This window comes from Balaenoptera ricei, chromosome 1 (assembly GCF_028023285.1).
Source record: "Balaenoptera ricei isolate mBalRic1 chromosome 1, mBalRic1.hap2, whole genome shotgun sequence".
In the NCBI taxonomy this organism is placed as follows: domain Eukaryota; kingdom Metazoa; phylum Chordata; class Mammalia; order Artiodactyla; family Balaenopteridae; genus Balaenoptera; species Balaenoptera ricei.
The window spans coordinates 177687032-177710065 of NC_082639.1; the positions used below are offsets into that span (position 1 = coordinate 177687032).

Sequence of the window (23034 nt, forward strand, 5' to 3'; positions counted from 1 at the left end):
TTGTGAATATATGATCTAACTGACCCCAAAGCCCACACAGTTTCTCTCACACCAGTAATAGGGGCAAGAAAACGCTGGAAAGACAAGCTGGGGCTCAGTTGTAGTGTTTTAAATCCCTGGCTAAGAAGTTAAATTATGACACATAATGTAATTAAACCTTAAGTTTACAGCTACTTTCCAACCTAACCTTTGTTTCAAGTACTGCTTCTGTTATTTTTAAAACCATATAATGTTTACTCAGGGACATTCTCTCCTAAGTAAATCAAAGCCAGTCAAGCTACAACAACAACACAGAGATCATACTCTAAAAATGAACTATTCTTTGTGTTGCAGGGCTAAACGAAATTAGAATGAATCTACAGAAAGAGGGTTGGCAGATACAAAAGAACTGTAACCAGGCCTATTTATTTTTTCACTGTCTTTCTTTTCATTTTATTTTGGAGGTTAGCATTCAGTCATTAGGGCAGATCTAGAGAGGGATTCAGACATTTACATGGTCCATTGCTGGGCTATTTTCACAGCATGGATCTGAAGCACATTCACTGTTTCTTGGAGTCAGAGTGACAGAACAATACTTTGAATCTGCTGAATTTAGTCCTAACCACACAAACAGCCTCTATCTATGGTGAAACAAAGCTAAGTCTTTAAATTCCCTATGAAGTGTTTGGGGTATGGGCCCCTTAAAATTGGTTGGACTCAGTTTGTACACAGTAATGAATGGTGCTTTTAGTTTCATTAACCCAGACTGGGATGAGATTTTTCTACTGTAATCTTGAAATTGGAGAAATCATCCCTTATTATTTTATTGGAAGTCTACATATTTAAGGTCCCATGCCTATCTTACCCTATGACATATGCAGATTATTGAGGCCAAAGTGTATTTTTTCCCCTTTGCATGCATTTTTGTGTGATTCCTTCTCTTCTTTTGGAAGGTGGTATCATCCTTATCTAATGTGAGCAGAGGGGAGAGTGGTTGGCTTGAATGAACTTACAGTTTCTTCTTGCAGATCTTAATGATGAGAATAGGAATTGAGTATCATGTGACTGATGGCCCAATCATATTGATTTTAATGACTGGTCATGGCAAGCATGACTAAATATAACTACGGACTCTGAGGCCAAGTCTCTATAGTACAAAGTGTAGATCTGGCAGTTATCCAGTAACTTCAGGCCACAGAGATGGCCAAGCTGAATGTAGATTCTTAGAATTGTCAGTATTTTCACTAAGAAGTTTAACAGCGTGATTCAGAGTCCAGGATCCAGAGTCAGACTTCCTGGGTTCATTTCTTCCTTAATCCATTTACTAGTGGTATAACCTTGGTCCAGTAATATAACTCTTTGTTTCTCAGTTTCCCCACATTTAAGATGAGGTTAGTAATATACTCGCTGCATGGGGTTTTTGGGAGAATTAAAACGATTAATATCAGTAAAATGCTTTGAATGGGGTCTGGCATATAGTAAGTACTAAATAATTTCTTGCTTATTGTTGCTACAGTAGGAAGATGCTGAAGACGTGGGCTTTTAGAGACAAAGATAGATTTGTGAAAGCAAGGTCAGTGCAACTTTTGGTGAAATGAAAAAAATTTTGAACTTTTTGGTGAAATATTAAATACATATCATCTACTTGACCTTTTAAACTGAATTGTTTCAGAGACTGATTTCTATATATACTCTCTAAAATTATTATGAGTACCAAAAAATATTCCAGTGAAGTTGGTGTCATTTAGTGAAGGTTAAAGACCTCAAGAAGATTTAGTTCAGTGAAGAGAAAGCCAAAGAAAATTCACCAGACTGGACCTAGAAATGGGTTTATTAACAATTTTAATAATATCAGCTATTTATTGAGTGCTTACTCTGTCACAGGAACTTTATTTAATCTCATTTAATTTTTAATCATTTAACTTCATTTAATTCTCACAGAATTCCAGAAAGTATTGTTATCTCCATCTTACATATAACTAAACTGAGACTCAGAGAGGTGAGGTAGCATTTCGAGGTTTCAAAGCTGTTTAGTACCAGAACCAGGACTTGAACCCACTTATGACAAACTGCAAAGCCAGTATTTTTAACCTATATGATGAATTTCCCTCTACCTGCTATTATTTATATTAATAACTATCATCAACATGGCATTTAAAGTACTTTAAATGCTCTATGAGTTAAGCTTTTTTTTTTTTGGCCGCACCGCGTGGCATGCGGGATCCTAGTTCCCCAACCAGGGATTGAACCCGTGCCCCCCCGCATTGGAAGCACAGAGGCCCAGTTAAGCATTCTTGAAGTCCCAATTTTATAGATAAGAAAATTGAATCTTAATGAAATTGATTGATTTGCCCAGGATTGTTCAGTAACTGCATATCCTATTTGTAAGACTCCAAATTTTCTAATTTATCTACAACCATCTAATACTAGAGATTCTTGCTAATTCCATACTTACCACCAACCCAGTGGGCTGATGTAGGTAGGGAGAGAGAGAGACAGCAGAAACACCAATGGGAAAGAGATTGAAAGAGGAAGTAAAGCAGCAAGGATGTGGGGAGAAAAGCAGAACCATAACTATCCTACATTGTCTTTGCAAATTAGAAAAATCTCTAACTTGCTTGTCACATTCTCAGTAACATGATGACTGACTCCTTTAATTTTCTGTGTTTCGTTAATGATATCAAAATTATAACAGAAAATATCTTTGTTAGACTTTAATAAGAACATTCTGACAGTTTGGCTGTTAAAATACTAAGGGATTATGGGGTATTGCTTTCCCCCTAAGTTTGTAAAATATGATATTCATCCTCTCTATTACCATGTCATATTTCAAGTAAGCATCATTAGGGTCAAAACATTTAGTTTTTTGATTAAATATTGTCAGTAAGTTTAAGAGATCCTATGGAAGCCATCTCACCTCTTTAAACACATCAGGCAAATCACGGATTGTTATTAGTTTGGTTTGAATTAGTAGCAAATCATTATACTCTATTTGGGAACTTGCCAATGAGATGACAGCCAGAGTTAGGACCTGCCAGCGATCGCTGTTATCTGTGGTGATGGCTTTATACATTCCTCTCAAGATAATTAAGATACAAATATCCATAAAATGGAAAAGTGCCTATCTTAATCTATTTTATCTATAGCACCTACATAGAATCCAGACATTTTAACAGGCTGAGTAGGGATCAGGATCTCTGAAAAAAACACACACTTAATAAATCTTTTATTCAATCTTTCCTCCCCTCTGTACCCACTTATACCAAAAATTACTGCTGAGAAATAGCCTCTGCACTGGAAGTCAGCCTGCTGTAAATGCATTTATTCATTCATTTATTCATCAATTTACATTGAGATGCTATCAAATTTCAGAGACTGTTCGGGGTGCTAGGTAGTAAATGGAACAGACAAAAGTCCCTGGGCTCATGGAACTTAAATTCTAGTGGAGAGAGAGTGAACAGTATAAGTAGGTAAATATATAGGATATAAGATGATAGTTGCTATGAAGAAAAGAAGGAAAGGAAGGGGATATAAAATGTTTGGGAGGGTGAAATTTAGATCAGGTGGACAAGGAAGGCATCCATGAGAAAGTGACTTCTGAGGGCCGGCCTAAAGGAAATGAGGAAGCCAGTCTTGCAGAAATCTGTGAAAAGAGCATTTCAGGCAGAGGGAATGGGAGATACAGAGGACTGGTAGGGGAGCATGCCTGCCATGTTTGAGCAAATAGGACAGTGGAGCTGGAGCACAGTGAACAAGAAGACGAGTGTAGGAGATGCAACAGAGAGGTTATGGGGCTTATAGAGCCTGTGGGGCCCTGTAGGTGAGAGTTTTAGAATCTGACTTCCTATCAGGGCACAACCAGGTGGGTGGGGGGCAGATAGGGAGGAGGTATCCTGGAACATGCATGGATGGGACTCTTTTCATGTCAACTGACATTTATTGAATACCAGCCACATGGCATGCACTGTGCTCTACTCTGGAGGCCCAAAGAAGAAAGATAAATACATCTCCCTCAAGTTATTCAGTCTGGTACAGGAGATAGAAAAGGAAATACTTAGGGACTTCCCTGGTGGTGCAGTGGTTGAGAATCTGCCTGCCAATGCAGGGAACATGGGTTCAATTTCTGGTCCGGGAAGATCCCACATGCTGCGGAGCAACTAAGCCCGTGCGCCACAACTACTGAGCCTGCGCTCTAGAGCCCGCGAGCCACAACTACTGAGCTCACACGCCACAACTACTGAGCTCACATGCCACAAGCACTGAGCTCACGTGCCTAGAGCCCCTGCTCCGCAACAAGAGAAGCCACCACAATGAGAAGCCCGCACACCACAACGAAGAGTAGCCCCTGCTCACCGCAACTAGAGAAAGCCCGCACGCAGCAATGAAGACACACTGCAGCCAAAAAAAGAAAAGAAAAGAAAAGTAAATACTTAAAAATGCTGCACTGAAACTTTCTTCTCCCAAGTGAGGAATTTTACATAGGTATGAACAATGCCCAGCCGTATTTTCCCTAAAAGCTATGAGAAGGCTCACAATGACACACAAAGGGACCCTCTCATTCAGCAGCATGGAGTGACTACCCACTTCCTCACTTCCTCACATGCAACACATCTCCCTGGAGAAGAGATGATGCAGTTAACTGTAAAACCTTTTAGATCTCCATGCACAAGTGACACCCCATTCTATGGAATAACAGTGTTCTTGAAATGTTGTAGATGAATTGAATTTGGATCCAGTGAGTTATATTCAGAATGAATTCTAAGACATTAGTCTGTGCCGGTAAATTGATCACATATCATCTTGTGAAATGAAAAAGCACCTCATGTTTCAGTAAGGCTAAATTTTCTCACCCTGATAAAGTAAGAGTATAGCTATAATCTGGAAGGACTAATGTTTTTTTAGCCTTGCCCAAATTTCCATGTAGCAAAAGTGTAAGATCTTTCTGGCTGACAGGTTATTATTGCATCCAGGTCAGGGGAATATTCGTTATTTTTTTCTTAGTTCTTCTTGGTTATTTTTTTTCTACCTAGCACTTATTTATATTTTCATATGTCAGACTAGCAGGAAACTTCAAAGTTTAATAATTTTTACTTTTTGTAATGTAATGCAAGGAGAGATTCCTTATCTGTGTGGTGGGTCTTATCTTTAACTAGTGTTAGAGGTTCCATTCTCTCCCAGTCCAAATTCTTTTTCTTTTTCTAATTGTAGGTTTTTGTTTTGTTTTGTTTTTCCTGGCTTGTGGGATCTCGGTTACCCAACTAGGGATTGAACCTGGGCCATGGCAGTGAAAGCACCAAATCCTAACCACTAGACCACCAGGGAACTCTCTCCCAGTCCAAATTCTTAGAGAGAGGAATAGCAAAGGATTTCCAGGCATCCGTAATCAACAACAGTTTGCTGTTCGGTAACAAATTAATTGTGTTCTTCCCAAATGAAAAACACTCTCATTCCCTCCCAAGGCCCCCAAACTCTCTTTCCATTATAGCTTTGGGGTTTTTTTTGTTTGTTTGTTTTTTGTAGTTAAAGATTGATTGATGATTGATTGATTGATTGCTATGTTGGGTCTTCGTTTCCGTGCGAGGGCTTTCTCTAGTTGTGGCGAGTGGGGGCCACTCTTCATCGTGGTGCGCGGGCCTCTCACTATGGCGGCCTCTCGTGTTGCGGAGCACAGGCTCCAGACGCGCAGGCGCAGTAGCTGTGGCTCACGGGCCCAGTTGCTCCGCGTATAGCGTTGGTTTTAAGGTCAGATTTTGTCAGGTAAATCAGGTCCACAGGTGGATGCAGCTCCCTGGAGGGCAGTTCTTTGAAAACGGTTTCTCTTAATCTGAAGGCCTGTGAGCTAAAAAGATAAGTTTCTGCTCCACCTGCACCCCCACTCAATATATAGTGTATACAGGGATCAGATAACTGCTATAAACGCTCCCATTTTAAAAGGGGGAGGAGGAATTGGGGCATGTAGTAGTCACTAATCCATAGCAATTCTGAAATTGAGCTGGTCACATGTTGCCAGTTTCTGGATAAGGGTCCAGTCTTGCTGCCTCAGAATGATTCTCAGGCTTTTGCCTCTACCTTTTAATGTCTTGGTTCCACCTTTGAATCAGTGTTCCTTAAAAAAAAAAAAAGGCCCATGCTTGCAAGTGAGTAGCTTTCTCAGCCTGTTTCCTGCTTGTAAAAGGTTGGGAATCTAAAGGCCTCTTTTCCGTTTTCTATTGTCTCTGTCCATTTTAGTCTCATCTGGCAGCCCTTCTACCAATACAGTTCTCTTGAAACATATGGGTTTCTCATGACTTATTGGCATTTACTCTATCAGTCAAAAGCCTCACCTACACATCTCTTCAAGATACATCCTTCTCTGACTTGAGTCCTGTGTGAGGCTGCTATAGAATAACACTTAAGGTGCTTAGGAGTTCTGTTGTTTAACAGAGAGGGTCTATGACACTTGCTGTTGGAACCTTAGAAAGCCCTTGTATAGCTGAAAGTTTCTGTGGCTACCGTCTCAAATCTTTCTGAGGTCTTAACAAAGACTCTAGATTTAATCTTTATCTTGAAGCAATTAAGATTTTCTTACTTTGAGAATCCTTTTTGAGAGCAACTGTTCAGATGAGAAACTGAAACTAGAGATGAGAAACTGTTTCTTTTGAAACCCAGCAAATCCTGGATGTAAATTCTGCTAAAAAAGTTGAATAATCTTTTCATTAATCCATCTCTCTCTGTGTGTTTCTAGATGTGTTTTATTATACATGTCTAGAAAAAGCCAGGTAGCACTTTCAACATTCTGCCCAGAAATGTTAGTCATATCCTCAAGATTATTAGGTACTCTCTTTTCTATTTTCCATATTACTATAGGCAATAGTTTGTTCACTGTTTTGCTCATATTTAATTCAGCTGTCCTTTTCTCCAGCTTTCCATGTATTTTCCTCTGTGTCCTTCAAGTTTTCATCTCCTTGAGGCCCTTCCAGCTTTCACTAACCATCTCCTCAAGGCCCTAACAACTAGTGCCTGCCACTTGGTCCCAAAGCCAATGTCACACATTTTAGATTTTTTAGACAGAATCCCACTTTTGGAAACAAATTCTACTCCAATTATATATAGGTATGTGAAAACTCACTTTAGTACTTAATGGCTCAAAACAACCACTTTCTAAAAAAAATTTATTTTATTGAAGTATAGTTGATTTACAATCTTGTGTTAATTTCTGCTGTACAGCACAGTGATTCAGTTATACATATATCTACATTCTTTTTCATAGTCTTTTCCATTATAGTTTATCACAGGATATTGAATATAGTTCCCTGTGCTATACAGTAGGACCTTGTTGTTTATCCATCCTATATATAATAGTTTGCATCTGCTAATCCCAAACTCCCAATCCTTCCCTCCCCCACCTCGACAACCACTTTGTTTCCCTCATAATTTCGTGGAACTGGAATTTGGGAAGAGCTTGGCTGGACAGTTGGTTCTTGGGGTCTCTTCTGCAGTTGCCTTCAGAGGTTGGCTAAGGCTGTGGTTACCTGAAGTAGGTCAAATGGGTCCCTCACATGGCTGACAGTTGATGCTGGCTGTTGTCTAGGGGCTCAGGTGGGGCTGTCAACCTGAGTGTCTGCCATATGGCTTCTCCTTGTGGCATGGGCTTCCTATAGTATGGTGGCTAGATTCTCAGAGGGAATGTCTCAAGAGAGAATATTTCAAGAGACCTAGATAGAAGCTGCAAAGTTTTTTTATGACTCAGCTTTGGAAGTTCCATAATGTCATTACTGTTAAATTTTAATAGCTCTTATTCAATGGATAGAGCTATTGTCTCTTCATTGAGAAAAAGAACAAATACCTTGTGGCCATCTTTAATTTTCCACACTGATTTTCAGAGCCCTCCCAAACTACCCCACTTTGGGGGAGATATCGGTGACATGTATGTGTGTTTATTAGAGCCAGCAGCTAAAAATTTGGGAGGTTGTTCAGGGGAATCTGTGGCCCAAGGGAGGTACCTAAGGAATTCCAATTCAGAGACGTCTTCTTGCTAGAAGCTTTTTGCTCTGAAAAAGTTCTAAAGTTTATGAAATCTTGTAAACCTTTAGAAGATGCCTTTCTTTTTTCTTCTTTGGCTTAGTTACATAGTTCCCACCGTTTTGAATGCCATGGACTAATCTGTACATAAATTTTGAAATTGTGTGAATCCCTGTTGGGATGATCCATTTGTTAAGTTCAGCTGAAGAGTCCACCCTACTTTATAGTCTCCAGCAGGACTTAGTGACCTTTTAACAGTAGTGTATCAAAATCTTGACCTTTTGTTTTGGAGAGCTGGGTGCTAAGAAGGCTGGCGTGGTCATACCCCATGTGGTAGGGGGTGTGGCAGGCTCCTGAGCTAATACCATCCATGGAGGCTTAATGTTTCTCCAGGTGCGTGCTGGAAGGGAAGAAAGAAGGGGCCCAAGGCAATTCCTTGAGCCTTGTCTTTGCCAGTCTTTGTGTCATCTTGGGCTCCATCTCCAATGACTGACTTCCATCTTACTTCTTAAATAGGGACCTGGCCCTAGGGTACTTTCTTGTATAGCTGCACACTGGAGCAAACAAACAGACAAACAAAAATCAGGACTCTTCTGGAAGAACTTGGACATTTCCCTCTAACCCTGAATGGCATTCATGAAAAGATGGGAATGGATGTAGGGCTGAGTAACAGGGAAAAAAACTAAAGCCAGGAGTCACTTGGGTAAAATTCAAGATCAGATGCGTGCAATGGCTTGGAGACTGAGAATTCATGACAAAAATCAAAGTGCGATTTCCTGTGGTCAACAGTAAGCTAGGTTTGGAGGATGAGATCAAGAAAAAGCCAAACAGGCAAAGGTTTGCTATGGTTATGAGCAAGCTGTAGTTCTGTGAATCAAGAGCACAGAGTGGTGAAAGCAGTTGTGTATTGGAAGCCCAAACAGACAAGTCTAGGTGATTTGAAGGGATTTCCTTAACACAGAGGTGGTAGAGTGGTTTCAAGTCACTCTGATCAACTGGTAGCTGCTGTTCAGAGTGCTACGTTGAGCACAGTCTGAGACCCTGTTTGGTGTGTGCATGACAGGTCGCCATGATTGATCAGCTGCGTCTGCCGTGGATCCCTAGGCTGGGTGGGGTCGGCAGCCTGTGTGCCATGTGGTTCCCGTCTGAGCTGATGAAGAGGAGGCTGGCACACGGACTCCAGGATGTGGCCACGGACAGCTCTCTAGTGAGCAATAAAGTAGGCTACGTGAAGTGGCCTGGAATTAGAAACTAATTGAACAGGGATGATTTACCCTTTAAAAAGATCAGAGTTCGCCCACCTCATTTGAAAGACCCTTGAAGGATATGGTGTGTTCTGGAAGCCAGAAATGAAAATCTCTTAGAGTTCCCTAACACCAGAGCTATGAGTCATGAACTATGGCTGTTTTGCTGCTAGCCTCTTTGATTTTTTTGGCCTTTTTTCCACTCACGTTTTTTAACTTTGCTAACTTCACCTAACTCAGTCCCCCATTTTTTTTCTTGAACATCAGGTGACTTTAGACTTCCTTCCACCTAGAATACTTGGCTCCCTTGGCTATGAGGGCAGGTGGAGGAGATGAAAGCCACCTCCCCTGGGCCCCAAGGCAGGGGTGTGTCTGGTGATATGGGGAAATGTGTAGTTTAGGAAAGTGCTTAGGTAGATTTTTGATATGCTACCTGGTGAGAGTATCCCCCTTCACCACCATTAAAAATTAAGAATTTTTGCTATTTCCCAAGCTTCTCTGATGATATATACAGAACTAATGGGTGCTTCATCTAGTTCAATCCAGAACATAAGCAAGCAGACACATCTGAATGCATTTGATTGTAAGGAAAAGGACCTTGGCTTCATACTTCTTGCCTGGGCTTGGGATGGTCTCTGAATCTGGACCTGTAGGTGTTGAAAGGAGTATTTGGAACAGAGTGTAGGTTTGTAGCCAATTTCCTTTGTGGCTTTGCTCAATGTCCATGTAAAAAAACCCCTTAAAATGCCTTGCATAGCATTTTAAATGCCTTGCATAGCATCTAAATGGAAGGTGACTCTCATTGTCTTGGAATATTCTCTTCCCTGGTTTATAGACATTCATTCCGAAGCACCTTGGTGGAAAAATCAAGCTGATGCTTTGCTCTTGTGCACTTGCTGTTGTCCAAAATCAGTCTGATGGATAAAGTCCTTGTCTTTTAGACTATCCCATTGCATTTTTGGGTATGGGCTACCAGGTATCACAGTTTAACATATGTGCCCATGCAATCTGTTGTAAATAGATTAGTGTAATAATTTTTTGAAGATCCATGAGATTTATTTAAACAGAGTTCTGACAAATACCATCAGAAAGCTGTAATGAACTCTGGAAGTCCAAGTGGTGGAGAAATTATACATATAGGAGGAGATGGGTAATGGCTACGAGGAGGTAGCATTTAGGAAGAGATTTGAAGGATGTCTGGGATTTTGATGAATGGAAATAGTGCTAGAGCTTGAGAGAGAGTCCAAGGTTTGGACATGGTGGCAGCTCTATCTGGTTTTGTTTGAGTAGTTTAAGCGTTTGTATGGTAAAGAATTAGGAGAAAAGCCAGGAAAGATTTTTAAACACTGTGGAGAGGCCTGAATGCCAGTTTGGGGTATCTGTTTTTAATTTGGTAAGTTATGGGGAAGTACTGAATTTTTTAAAGCACAGCGGTAATATTATCAGAGTCGGTAACGACATGCTTTAAATAGAGTTCATCTCAAATGGGCCACTCTGTTTATGAAGATTTTTATCTATATAAGGACATAAATATGTACATATAAATTTCCACAGCCAAAGGAAAAGGTAGTATTTTATGGCATCAAATTATATTTTTTGGCTCTGACTCAGCAGTCATAAAATCTATTTCCAAGCATAAGAAAGACAGAAAACACTCTTTATAACGTCTTAAATAATTGTATGTAGGCCGGTGCCATGGCCCTTGTGCATAAGTAGCTCACAGTGAATTTTAAGGGGGTTTTTTAAAAATACATTTCAGCATTAAGTTTGGACATAGAAACAGACCGTATATCTAATAGGTAACTTCTCTGTGAACTTCCAGTACCACTAGCTACAGTGAAATGTTCATATATGCATTTAAATGCAACTATTTAGAAGAACTTGTACCTTTTCCTATGTCGGTGGCCTAATAAAACAAACTTTACAGACTAAGCCAAGAGGGAAAAAAGTGCGATATCTATGTATAAGTTTCAGCTTCCAAGCAGAAGGGGGCGACTAGAAATCATATAGGACTCTCTATCAAGGAAGTATTGGCATTTGATTGTCATGAATAAGTTTTGGGTGTACTTTGAATGCTGGGTAATGTCATCACTAATAAATTAATGCCACCTAAGCTGTTAATCCAGGGCAGAAAAGTCGGAGTCACGCAGGGGCTGGTGAACATAAGCAAGGGGTCTTATCAAGTGTTTTTAGGAAGAGGAGATTTGAATTACTGTTATTTACTTATCTTTAATTTTTCTGATGTAACATAACAGAGTTTTTTTTCTTCCAAGTTCTAGATAAGCCAGACTATTAACATCATCCAGAGGATATTGAAATTACTGATGTCTGAGTTCTGCTGTAATATCTCTGCTTAGCTTGCAAAACGGATTAATATGCGGAAAATGATCAGTCTAATCAATACACCCAGATCTTTTAAAACTGTATTAATTGTTTCAGTCTTTTAAATTTCTCAGTTCTGGGTAGGTGGTAACTGGAGGGGAGGGAAGACCCATTTTTAAACCATGATAGGCTCACAGAACATGGTAACAGCATAAAACTCAGAAAAATTGTTTGCCAAAAAGAATTTTTACAGTGTTTTCCACTTCAGAGTGATAGGAGTGAGTTTGGCACAATTCAAAGTCAGGCAAAGGAGCTTGTCAAGGTTAAGGCAGTAAGGCTGGAGACTGGGTTATGATCACGGGGGAGGGTGGCAAAATTCAAAGCCAAGTGTCTCATGTCAGCAAACTTAAGGCTGGCCTAGCAGCTTGGGACAGGAGACTTGATGTTACCAAGAGGAATGCTAAAGGAATTTTTGTTTCCAAAAACCGCTCTCTTGATAAGTGCGGCTTTTTATCCTAGATGATTCAGAGCTTTTCTTTTTCTGTTATTACCTGTGCCTAAACCAAAACCATCAATGGCTTTTGCAACCCTGCCATCTCAGTCGGTACTTAACCAAATACTTTCAGGAGCTAGTCATAGAATCACTTAGAAACAAGCCCACTGAGGCTGGGTGGTGTGAGTGTGTGTGTGCGTGAGGTGTAAAGCCGAGGGGCTTCCTGAGCTGTGGTGAAGCAGAGAGGGTCTACCCCGGGGGAAGTCTGGCTTGAAGACTGCCATTCAGTCAAAGAAGCTCCCCTTTCATCTCATATATCACGATCCCAAATATTACTATTTTCAAAAACAGTGGTTTTCTTGCTTGAAAATTGTTTGAAATCTATTGCTCAGAGTCTATTACATTTAAAGACTTTTACCTAATCTCAGGGGTTTTTGTTGTTGTTATTGTTTTTGTTTGTTTTGGTCTTTGGAAGAAAGCATATTTTTGTATTCCTTAGCAATTAAGCCTTTCAATTTGGGGATATTGCATTAATGTTTAATTTTTACATAGCCAGATGAATTCACCATAATCTAATTTGGCCACTGATTTAGTTTTTAAAATGGTAAGTGCGTGGTCTCAAGGTTTATTTATCTAGAATGTGAAATAACGTGAAGGTGAGTATTTTTATTAGTTTCTACTTCATGAAACCTCTAGCCTTTATCCCTAGGAGACTTCAAGGTCACGTAGCCCAACAACGTCACATGGTTGGAAATCATGGGACAGAAAAACTGAGATTTGAGACTACAGGTGGGCCACTAGGATGAGGCAGGGGCTGGCGGATTGCGTGTAGGTGGGGGGAAGAAGTCTAAGCAGGAGACTAGTGCGCAGAATCTGTTACCATGGAGACGGGAAGGCGCTTCCGCGCGTCAGAGAAGTTCAGAGAGTGGTGTATGGTTGGTGGCTATTTCAGCCAGCCAGGGAGTCCAAGGAAGACCAATCAGCAGCAACCTGGACCCCTGCACAGGGCCAGCATTCAGACGCCAGGTTCAAGTACCCAGAACTTGCTGATTAAGGATCAGGAGAAGAACAACTCAACCCAAATCCCGGCCCCGCCCTTTACTAACTCATGGCTCTGCCCAAGTTATTTAATCTCTCTATACTCCAACTTCTGTAAAGTTCTAAAAATGAGATAGTGCCTACCTTGTAAGGGTATTGTGGTGTTCAAAATAATAAAACACTTAGCACATGTCTGAACCACACTAAGAGTGCAACAAATGCTAGCTTTTTTAAAAAATTGGTTATTAGGGTTATGCCTAGAGCAAAGTGGAGATCTGATTATAGAAACAAGGAGTTCAGTTACTGAAAGTAGGATACCCGGTGAGTATAAGACCAGGAAAATGATTATTATGACATGATATTGAGCCCTCTTAGACTGCCCCTGACTAGAGAACAGGATGGAGATCACGCTTGGAATGGATCTGAATTTGCATGTGGCTCTGATGGGGTCTCTTTGGGAATGAGAGGGTCACAAAGACGAGGAACTAGATGGGATATTGCACTTTAATTATCCAACTGAATTCGCACGGAGCCATGCTTAACCTGTGATGCTTCAAAAGCACTTTCCTAGAGACTAACCCATCATGTGAACTTTTCCCAAGATTTGTTCCTCCCCAAGAAGCCTCATCTGTAGGGAAGAGTTTTAAGATGAATCTCAAATCACAGAGTTTATAACACTTTTTTTTATTGCAAAATTCAAAATATCCGATGTGAAAAGTATGATGAATGGGGATACCTGTCTTTTTCATAATGATGTCACTGTTTTCTTCCTTATACTGAAACCCAGTGCCCTGTGCCACCCAACACTTGCTGCTCCAGACTCTTTCCTACCTCTGTCTCCACTTCAAGACACTGCAGTTCTCTGGCTTCAAAACCTTGCTAGGGGACTAATCAGCTGAGAAGATAATGAAGTCTCACTCTTACCTAGTCCATTATCATTTACAAAGCGCTTTGCCCCTTTGATCTCATTTATCTCCCCCTCAACTGGTGAGGCAGGAATCACCTCCATTGAGGAAATGAGTCTCAGACAGTTGAATTGCCCAAGGTCACTCAGCTGGAAAGTGATATAGCCACATCTAGAAGCCAGATTTTCTGAATAGAAGCTCTGTGACATTTTCTACTTTGCCATGTTGACTACAAGCTGATGGTGGCTTATTATGTGCTCCCCTCCTGTGTCATTGTGGGTTTTTTTTTAAATTGAAGTATAGTTGATTTACAATAATGTGTTAGTTTCAGGTGTGCCGCAAAGTGATTCAGCCATATATACATATATATTTTTTTTTCAGATTCTTTTCCCTTATAGGTTATTACAGAATATTGAGTAGAGTTCCCTGTGCTATACAGTAGGTCCCTGTTGGTTATCTGTGTTATATATAGTAGTGTGTATGTCATTGTGTTTTAAACAGTGGCCTCCAGGGCTTTCACCAGTTCACTAGGTACCAGCCCTCTGCACTCAGCTCTCAAAATGTGCCATCCACACCAGCACTGTTCACAGGGGCTCCAGGGGATGAAAGAGGCTGTCCTGTCTCTGATTTCATTTTCCTCTTGAGTCAAAGATAAGTATGTGATAGATGTCAGAATTTGTGAAGCTTAAAAAGGAATAGGCACTGAGGGAAGAGCAGCGTCCCAGAATGTTTTGTGTGCAGAGCCTTGTTCTAGTAACAATCACTGTGTATTATTTTGTGATAGCATCCAGGATCAGAGCAAACAGGGATTTTTTTTTTCTTTTTTCAAAATAAGTCAGATCAAGTTGCTCCTCTGCTCAGAACTCTCATCTCTCTGATCTCATCCCCTGTCTTTTTCCAGTGCCCTGTGCTGTCCCACCTCTGATTCTGCCTCAGCCACTTGGGTCCACTTGATGTTTCTTGAACAGAGCAAATAGGCGGGTATCTCCAGGCCTTTACGCTTGGGGTTTCTTCCTGCAATGCAGAAGAGATTACACTTCCTTCTTTGGGCATGAGGAAGCCACTTTAAGATTGTGAGGCAAGGAGTGGCATTAGTCACGCATGTAATCATTCTCTGACATAAATACAATCATGTCCTTCCCCTTTAAAATCCTTCACCTGCTGCCCATTGCGGCATGACGTCCAGATTGCATAAACTGGCGGAGGATTTCTTACTCTCTGCTTCACCTTTCAGATTCCAGCAATGCCAGCAGAGGGAGGATGCTTTAGCCTGTTCTTCCCATCAGCAAGCCCAAGAAAACATAATACAGTAGGAAACTTATCAGAACTGTGTGCTTATGCATAAACCAAGCTTCAAGACACATCTCCAACCCAAGCCTTCCACATTGGGTCCTTAAACCCTTCAACATAGAATGACAGAAGCCCCGCTGAACAGCACAGAATTATCTGGAGTCTCTACTCACAGCATATTTTCCCCTCTGCCAAGAAAGCCCTCTATTCTTTTTTATTTTATTTAAAAATTTTCCCCAGCTTTATTGAGATATAGTTGACATATAACATTGTATAAGTTTACAGTGTACAACATAATGATTTGATATGTATATCTATTGCAGAATAATTACCACAATAAGCTTAGTTAATACTATCCATCACCTCACATAGGTACCATTTTTTGATTTTGGTGGTGAGAACTTTCAAGATCTACTCTCTTAGCAACTTTAAAATATACAGTACTGTATTGGTAACTATAGTCACCGTGCTATGCATTACATCCCCAGAAGTTATTCATCTTATAACTGGAAGTTCGTACTCCTTGACTGCCTTCACCCATTTCCCCCCATCACTAACCCCTTGCCCCTGGCAACCACCAATTTATCCTCTGTTTCTATGAGTTCCATGGTTTTTTGGGTTTTTTTTTTTTAACCTCTTTATTGGAGTATAATTGCTTTACAATGGTGTGTTAGTTTCTGCTGTATAACAAAGTGAATCAGCTATGCATATACGTATATCCCCATATCCCCTCCCTCTTGCTTCCATGTTTTTATATGCCACATACAAGTGGAATTTCTCCGTCTTTGTCTGATTTATTTCACTTAGCATAATGCTCTCAAGTTTCATCCCTGTTGTTGCAAATGGCAGTATATCCTTTTTAATGGCTGAATAATAATACGTATATAATTATAATCATATTTATATTATACATTATATTATTATATTATATTATAATATATTATATATATAATTAAACACTTAGATTGTTTCCATGTCTTGGCTATTTTAAATGCTGCTTCCGTGAACATAGTGGTGCAGATATCTCTTTGAGATGGTAATTACATTTTCTTCAGATGCATACTCACAAATGGAATTGCTGGATCTTAAGGTAGTTCTATTTTTAATTTTTTTAGGGAACTTTCATACTGTTTTCCATATGGCTGCATCAATTTACATCCCTACCAACAGTGTACAAGGGTTTCCTTTTCTCCACATTCTTGCCAACTTTTGTTACCTTTTATTCTTTTGGTAATAGCCATTCTAATGTGTGTGAGGTAATATCTCATGTAGTTTTGATTTGCATTTCCCTCATGATTAGTGATATTGATTGATTGTATTGATACCTGTTGACCTTTTGAATATGTTCTTTGGAAACATGTCTCTTCAGGTTCTTTGCCCATTTTTAAATTAGATTATTTGTTTTTTCTATTGAGTTGTATGAGTTTCTCATATATTTTGGAAATTAACTTTTATCAGATATGTGGTTTGCAAATATTTTCTCCCAGTCCATAGGTTGCCTTTTCATTTTGTTGATTTTTTTTTCTCTGCAGAAGCTTTTTAGTTTGATGTGGTTCTGGTTCCACTTGTTTATTTTTGCTTTTGTTGCTTGTGCTCTGGGTGTCATGTCCATAAAAGTCACTGCCAAAACCAGTGTCAAGGAGCTTTTTCCCTATGTTTTCTTCTAGGAGTTTCACAGTTTCAGCTCTTACATTTAAGTCTTTAATTTATTTCAAGTTAATTTTTCTGAGTGGTGTAAGATTGGGGTCCAGTTTCATTCTTTTACATGTGAACATCAAATTTTCCCATTAATTAAAGGGACTGTCTTTTCTCCATTGAGTATTCTTGGCTCCCTTGTCAAATACTAGTTCATTGTTTATGCATGGGCTTATTTCTGGGTTCTTGGTTCTGTTCCATTGGTCTATGTGTATGTTTTTAGACCAGTACCATACTGTTTGATTACCATAGCTTTGTAGTATAGTCTGAAGTCAGGGAGCCTGATTCCTCCATCTTTTTTTTCCTAGGATTGCTTTGGCTATTAGGGGTCTTTTATGGTTCCATATGAATCTTAGGTTTTTGTTTTTTTTTTCTATTTCTGTAAAAAGTGCTACTGGAATCTTGATAGGAATTGCATTGGATCTATAGATTACTTTGAATAGTATGGACATTTTATTATTAATTCTTCCACTCCGTGAACATGGGGTATCTTTCTATTTATCTGTCTTCTTCAGTTTCATTCATCAAGGCCCTCTCTTCTTTATTCTCCTTTTCTCTACCTTATCAGCTGCCTGGCTGATTCTACTAATCCTCCAAGCTCATGCTTGGCCTTCTTTGACCCCATCCCATGCCCTGCTGCGTTAGGGGCCGTCTTCTGTGCACCTGTATAGTGCACATACTATACATTGAAGAAGTTATCTGTTTATGCACCAGCCTCCTCCAAAGACCAAGAGCTTCTTGTAGACACATCCATGTCAGATTACCTTGGGTGTGTGAATGATGGATTAGAAAAATATTGCTTGGAATACAGTTTGTTTTTAAATAAATTATTTTTAAATAATAAATGACAAGATCTAAGCTTTGGAAAGATTATTCTTAGATCTGAGTGTAAGTAATTGGCCAGATTTCAACTGGGAGTTGTACAGAAGGGGTGAGAGGTAATTTCATTAGCCCAGGCAATACTCAAGGGAAACCTGAACTTGAGAAGTGGCAGCTCATACTCTGTGGGCCCCGGTTTCCTCACCTGCAAAAGAGGAGTTTTAGCAGCATCTATGTCATAGGATTGTCATGAGGATATACCATGCTGAGAATGCAACACATATGATTATTTTAAAAATATTAGAATTAGTCCTGTATAGTGGTGAAGAGCACAGCTCTGGGCCATGCTGCCAGGATTGACTCTCAGTTTCCAGAGTTACTTGCTGGTTGAATCCCAGCAAATTTCCTAATCTCTTCGTGCCTCAGTTTTTACATCTTTACAATGGAAATAATAATAGCACTTAATTCATAAGTTGTTGTAAGATTTATATGAATTGATGCATGTACAGCATTTAGACCTGGCATGTAGCAACATCTTAATAAACGTTAATTTGAAACACATACACACAAGAGTGGAAAGAAAAATTGCTGAGATGGAATCAACATGAATTGATAACCAAGTGAAGTGCATGTGGATGGATATGTATTTGTTGGCATAGAGTAAGGTAGGAGAAAGAATCTGAGGTACATTTGGTTTGGGGACTGAATGACCCTATGGATAATTGATACCTTGAACCAAGATTGGGAGCAGAATAGAATAAATTTGAGAAGTTGGGCCAATATTAATTCAACTTTGTATCTGGTCAGTTTGAAATGGTGTTGAGTTTTTATGTATTAATGATAAGCAAGGAGGTTGGGATTTCAGATGTAGAATTTATGATCTAAGAATTATTAATGTATAAGTGTTAAAAATAATAATAATTAATAGTTATTGAAAACTGTGAACTCTGTGCTAAACATTTTGTATGCCTTGTCTCACTTAAGGCTCTCAGCATCCCCAGGAGAAAGGTACTATGATCAGCTTCCTCTCACAGATGGGGAAATCAGGCCCAAAACAGATAAGTAACTTGCCCCAGGTCACCTGATGAAGTGGTCAGCAAGGGTTTGACTCCAGGCAATTTTATGCTGGAGTCCACTCTTTATTCTTTTTTGGACTATTTCCAAGGCAAAGACTGAAGCTATGAGGTTGACCAAGAGAGCATGGTGAGAAAGAGGATGTGTCCAATAGGGTTGTTTCTGACCTAACCTTCCACATTCTTTTACTCAACTTCTTATTGCCAACAGTTCCCTCTTTGTAAAACAAAATAGTAAGGACTCAATAGATGTTGGGTGAGTGAATGAATAATTGGATGTTAGAGGTTCAGGCTTTGTGGCCAGACAGTAGAGGAAGGTTCACTGGCTCAGGCTGTCTTAACAGCAAGGTACTCAAACCCACAGTTCGCAAAGAAAACCGGATGCATCAGAATCACCTGGGGTGGTTTCTTAAAAACAGACTCCCAATTCCCAGCCCTGACCCACTGCAAAGCGAATCGGGGTCAGCCTGGCATTCCGTGTCCTTAATAAACGCCTGGGAGATTCAGATGGGCAGCCAGTTTGTTACCCACTACATTGACCAACCAAGTTTGCCTGGGATTGAAATGTGGTATTTTTGTTACATAAAATGCAGCCATAAAGGAATGAGATTGGTTTTCTTGTGTGTGTCCTAAACCAGCTGATGATTTTAAAAGAGGAATTCCCCAAATGTTTAGAGCAATCACAGGCTCGGTGAGGTAATTACGTAGCCTCCCCAAGTGACTGTTTTGTAGGGAAATGCTCATTTGGATTTGTAGTTTCTGGTGTGTTTAATAAAACCACTTTCATTACTAAAACAGCATCCCTTCATAAATATGGTTTTTCTGGATAAAAAGAAAAACATAGAGGAGCAGAGCATTCATCCGACATTATTACTATGTGTTCTCCACTTCATCGTTACTCTCTGTGTTTGGAGAGGAGTCAATTGGGTCATTTTCTGAGCTCCATGGACCAGCATCATTCCTGCGTATATTTGAATTGTTCACAACACTTTGACCTTTACCAGAGAACAGCTCTACATTGATGCCAAGCGTTGTTATTATACAGTAGAGCCTTTGTGAAATGGTGGGGGAGGACCCAACTACACCTGTGCTACAGGCTGACTGCCATTAGAATTCTATAGAACATTTCTCAGAGTATGATTTGACCTATGGAGAATCTGAATCCAGCAATGATGAACATTGCTATATCAGGGGTCTGCTGAATTTTTATATCTTAGCTTGGTCTGGTTTGGTAAATGCAAAAGAGTTTCTGGGCCTGATACATTAGACCTCTGTGCAATTAATTCATGGCTGTCCACATTTCTAGTAGATTTCACGTATACTGTTGGAAACATCCACCATATATACTTTATCTCACAATAATTACACAGAAAATTAAAAAGAATCAATTCCAGTTTCACAGTATTTCGGCTTAACCATTTTTTTGCTCTGCATACAGGTCTAATTGCTTTAATTCTCATTTTATCTTTCTATAAGGTAGGGATCATATTCACTTCATTAGATCATTGTAAGCGATAAATAGAATTAGAAAAGATTTCCTTAAAGGGGACATACCTGTGGAGAAGTTTCCTTCATTTGAATTCTTCCAGGCATATTTCTTTTTGTACCTTCATTCATTCCTTTAATACATATTTATTGAACACCTACTTTGGGCCAGTTATGCTTCTAGGTGCTGGAGATCTCACTGGGAAAAAAATAGCCAGAAAATGCCATGTCTCATACAGCATCCAGACATAGAGGGCGAGGCAAACAGTAAAGGGAATAAATAAGTCAGTTACAAAGTATGTTAGAAGCCGTTAAGGGCTACAGGGAAAACAAAGCAGGAGAAGCAGGTGGGGAGGAGTGGGTTGGGGAGCAGGTGGTGATTTAGTTTTTTTTATATTTTATTTTTATTGGCGTAGAGTTGATTTACAATGTTGTGTTAGTTTCAGGTGTACAGCAAAGTGATTCAGTTATACATATACATATATTCATTCTTTTTCAGATTCGTTTCCCATATAGGTTATCCCAGAATACTGAGTAGAGTTTCCTGTGCTCTACAGTAGGTCCTCGTTGGTTATCTATCTAATATATAGTAGTGTGTGTCTGTTCATCCCAAGCTCCTGATTTATCACCCCCCCCACGTTTCCCCTTTGGTAACCATAAGTATGTTTTCAATATCTGTAAGTCTGTTTCTATTTTGCAAACAAAAATCTTTTTTAAAAATTAGATTCCACCTATGAATGATATCATATGATATTTGTCTTTCTCTTAGGGGGCTCCTCTCTGAGAGGGTAACACTTCAACAAAATCCTGAGGGAAGTGAGGACAGCCAGGGCAGCTTTTATGGAATAGCATTCCATGGGACATTAGTCCTAAGAAATGCTGAGCTTAAAAAGTGTTTCACTATTTAATAAGTTGGGAAATACATTTTAGAGATTTATAATGCTTGTTAGCATATTAAATAATTTGAAAAGGCCTGGAGAAAGAAACCTATTTAACTCAAACATATTTACAAATATTTTCTTCCCTCCCTCCCTCCCTCCCCCCTCTCCCTCCCCTCTCCCCTCCCTCCCTCTTCCTCTCTCCCCCTCCCTCCCCCTCCCTCCCCTCTTCCTCCCTCCCTCCCTCCCCCTCCCCTCTCCCTCCCTCTTCCTTCCCCCCTCCCCTCTTCCTCCCTCCCTCCCCCTCCCTTCCTCTTCCTTCCTCCCTCCCGTCTCCCACCCTCCCTCCCTCCCCTCTTCCTCCCTCCCTCCCCTTTTCCTCCTTCCCCCCTCCCTCCCCCTCCCTCCCTCTTCCTCCCTCTTCTTCTTTCCTAATAAGCCAGAGCAGCCACCATAGCTCTAAACCAACCCTCAAATGTGCATACAACCCTGCTGACTGATGATCACTAGGGCTTCCGAGGCAGAACAGTCCAGGGAAAATGCCTCCATTCTGGGACCCTGGACCTAAGTATGAGACCTGCATCTGCCACTTTGTCCCTCAGCAAATTGAACTTTCCTTATTTTTGGTTTCATCATCTCTAAGTTGGGCATCATAAGAACGCCAACTAGGTGGGGTTGTTGTAAGGGTTAAATAATACCCAGTGTTAATGCCTTTCTGAACTGTAGAGTCCTCCAAATACAGGTGTCTTATGTGCTTCTTTATTCGCTTTTTTGGAACCTGGGATGAGCCAGTCCACAGTTATTACCCTGTCTGGGGTTCATTTATAAAGAGCTTGCCAAAGGAGCGTTGAAGGAGAAAGAATGAACATTCAGCGTCTGTGAGAGAGTGAAGAGCTGCCCTCCTGGATCGGAATCCAAACCCCGGGCCTTATTAGTATCAGGCTCCAATCAGCTAAAGTAACGAATCACAGGCCCATTTCTTTACATGAGCTAGTGGTTCCCAAACTTGGGAGCATACCAGATTCACTTGGGAGTTTTAAAAACATACTGTCGCCTGTCTCCAACCCAGACATTCTGACTTTGTTGCTGTGGGCTGTGACTTGAGCATCAGGAAAAGCTTTCCAAGTGATTCCAGTATACGGCAAAGTTTGGAGACCACTGCTTTAAACCAACCCCTGTGATCCTCCTTTTCAGCAGCCTGGTCAAGAAAAAAGCTTCCGTACCAGAATGTTCATTGCAGCTCTATTTACAATAGCCAGGACATGGAAGCAACCTAAGTGTCCACTGACAGATGGATGGATAAAGAAGATGTGGCACATATATACAATGGAATATTACTCAGCCATAAAAAGAAATGAAATTGAGTTTTTTGCAGTGAGGTGGATGGACCTAGAGTCTGTCACACAGAGTGAAGTAAGTCAGAAAGACAAAAACAAATACCGTATGCTAACACATATATATGGAATCTAAAAAAAAAAAAAAAAAGGTTCTGAAGAACCTAGGGGCAGGACAGGAATAAAGACACAGACATAGAGAATGGACTTGAGGATACGGGGAGGGGAAAGGGTAAGCTGGGACGAAGTGAGAGAGTAGCATTGACATATATACACTACCAAATGTAAAACAGATAACTAGTGGGAAGCAGCTGCGTAGCACAAGGAGATCAGCTCAGTGCTTTGTGACCACCTAGAGGGGTGGGATAGGGAGGGTGGGAGGGAGACACAAGAGGGAGGAGATATGGGGATATATGTATATGTATAGCTGATTCACTTTGTTGTACAGCAGAAACTAACACACCATTGTAAAGCAATT

General features: G+C 40.2%; 1 protein-coding gene across 9 annotated transcripts in view; it reads left to right on the top strand.

The window, feature by feature from the left end:
- ESRRG (estrogen related receptor gamma) overlaps positions 1–23034 on the top strand; it is a 629476-nt gene that overhangs the window by 17227 nt on the left and 589215 nt on the right. The window contains exon 1 of one of the 9 annotated variants that reach the window (XM_059942600.1): positions 9180–9199. The exons of the other annotated variants lie outside the window; for them this stretch is intronic. The gene's annotated coding sequence lies outside the window, so the exon portion shown is untranslated. Of the gene's footprint in view, positions 1–9179; positions 9200–23034 lie in introns of those variants that run through there. 9 annotated transcript variants of the gene reach the window in all.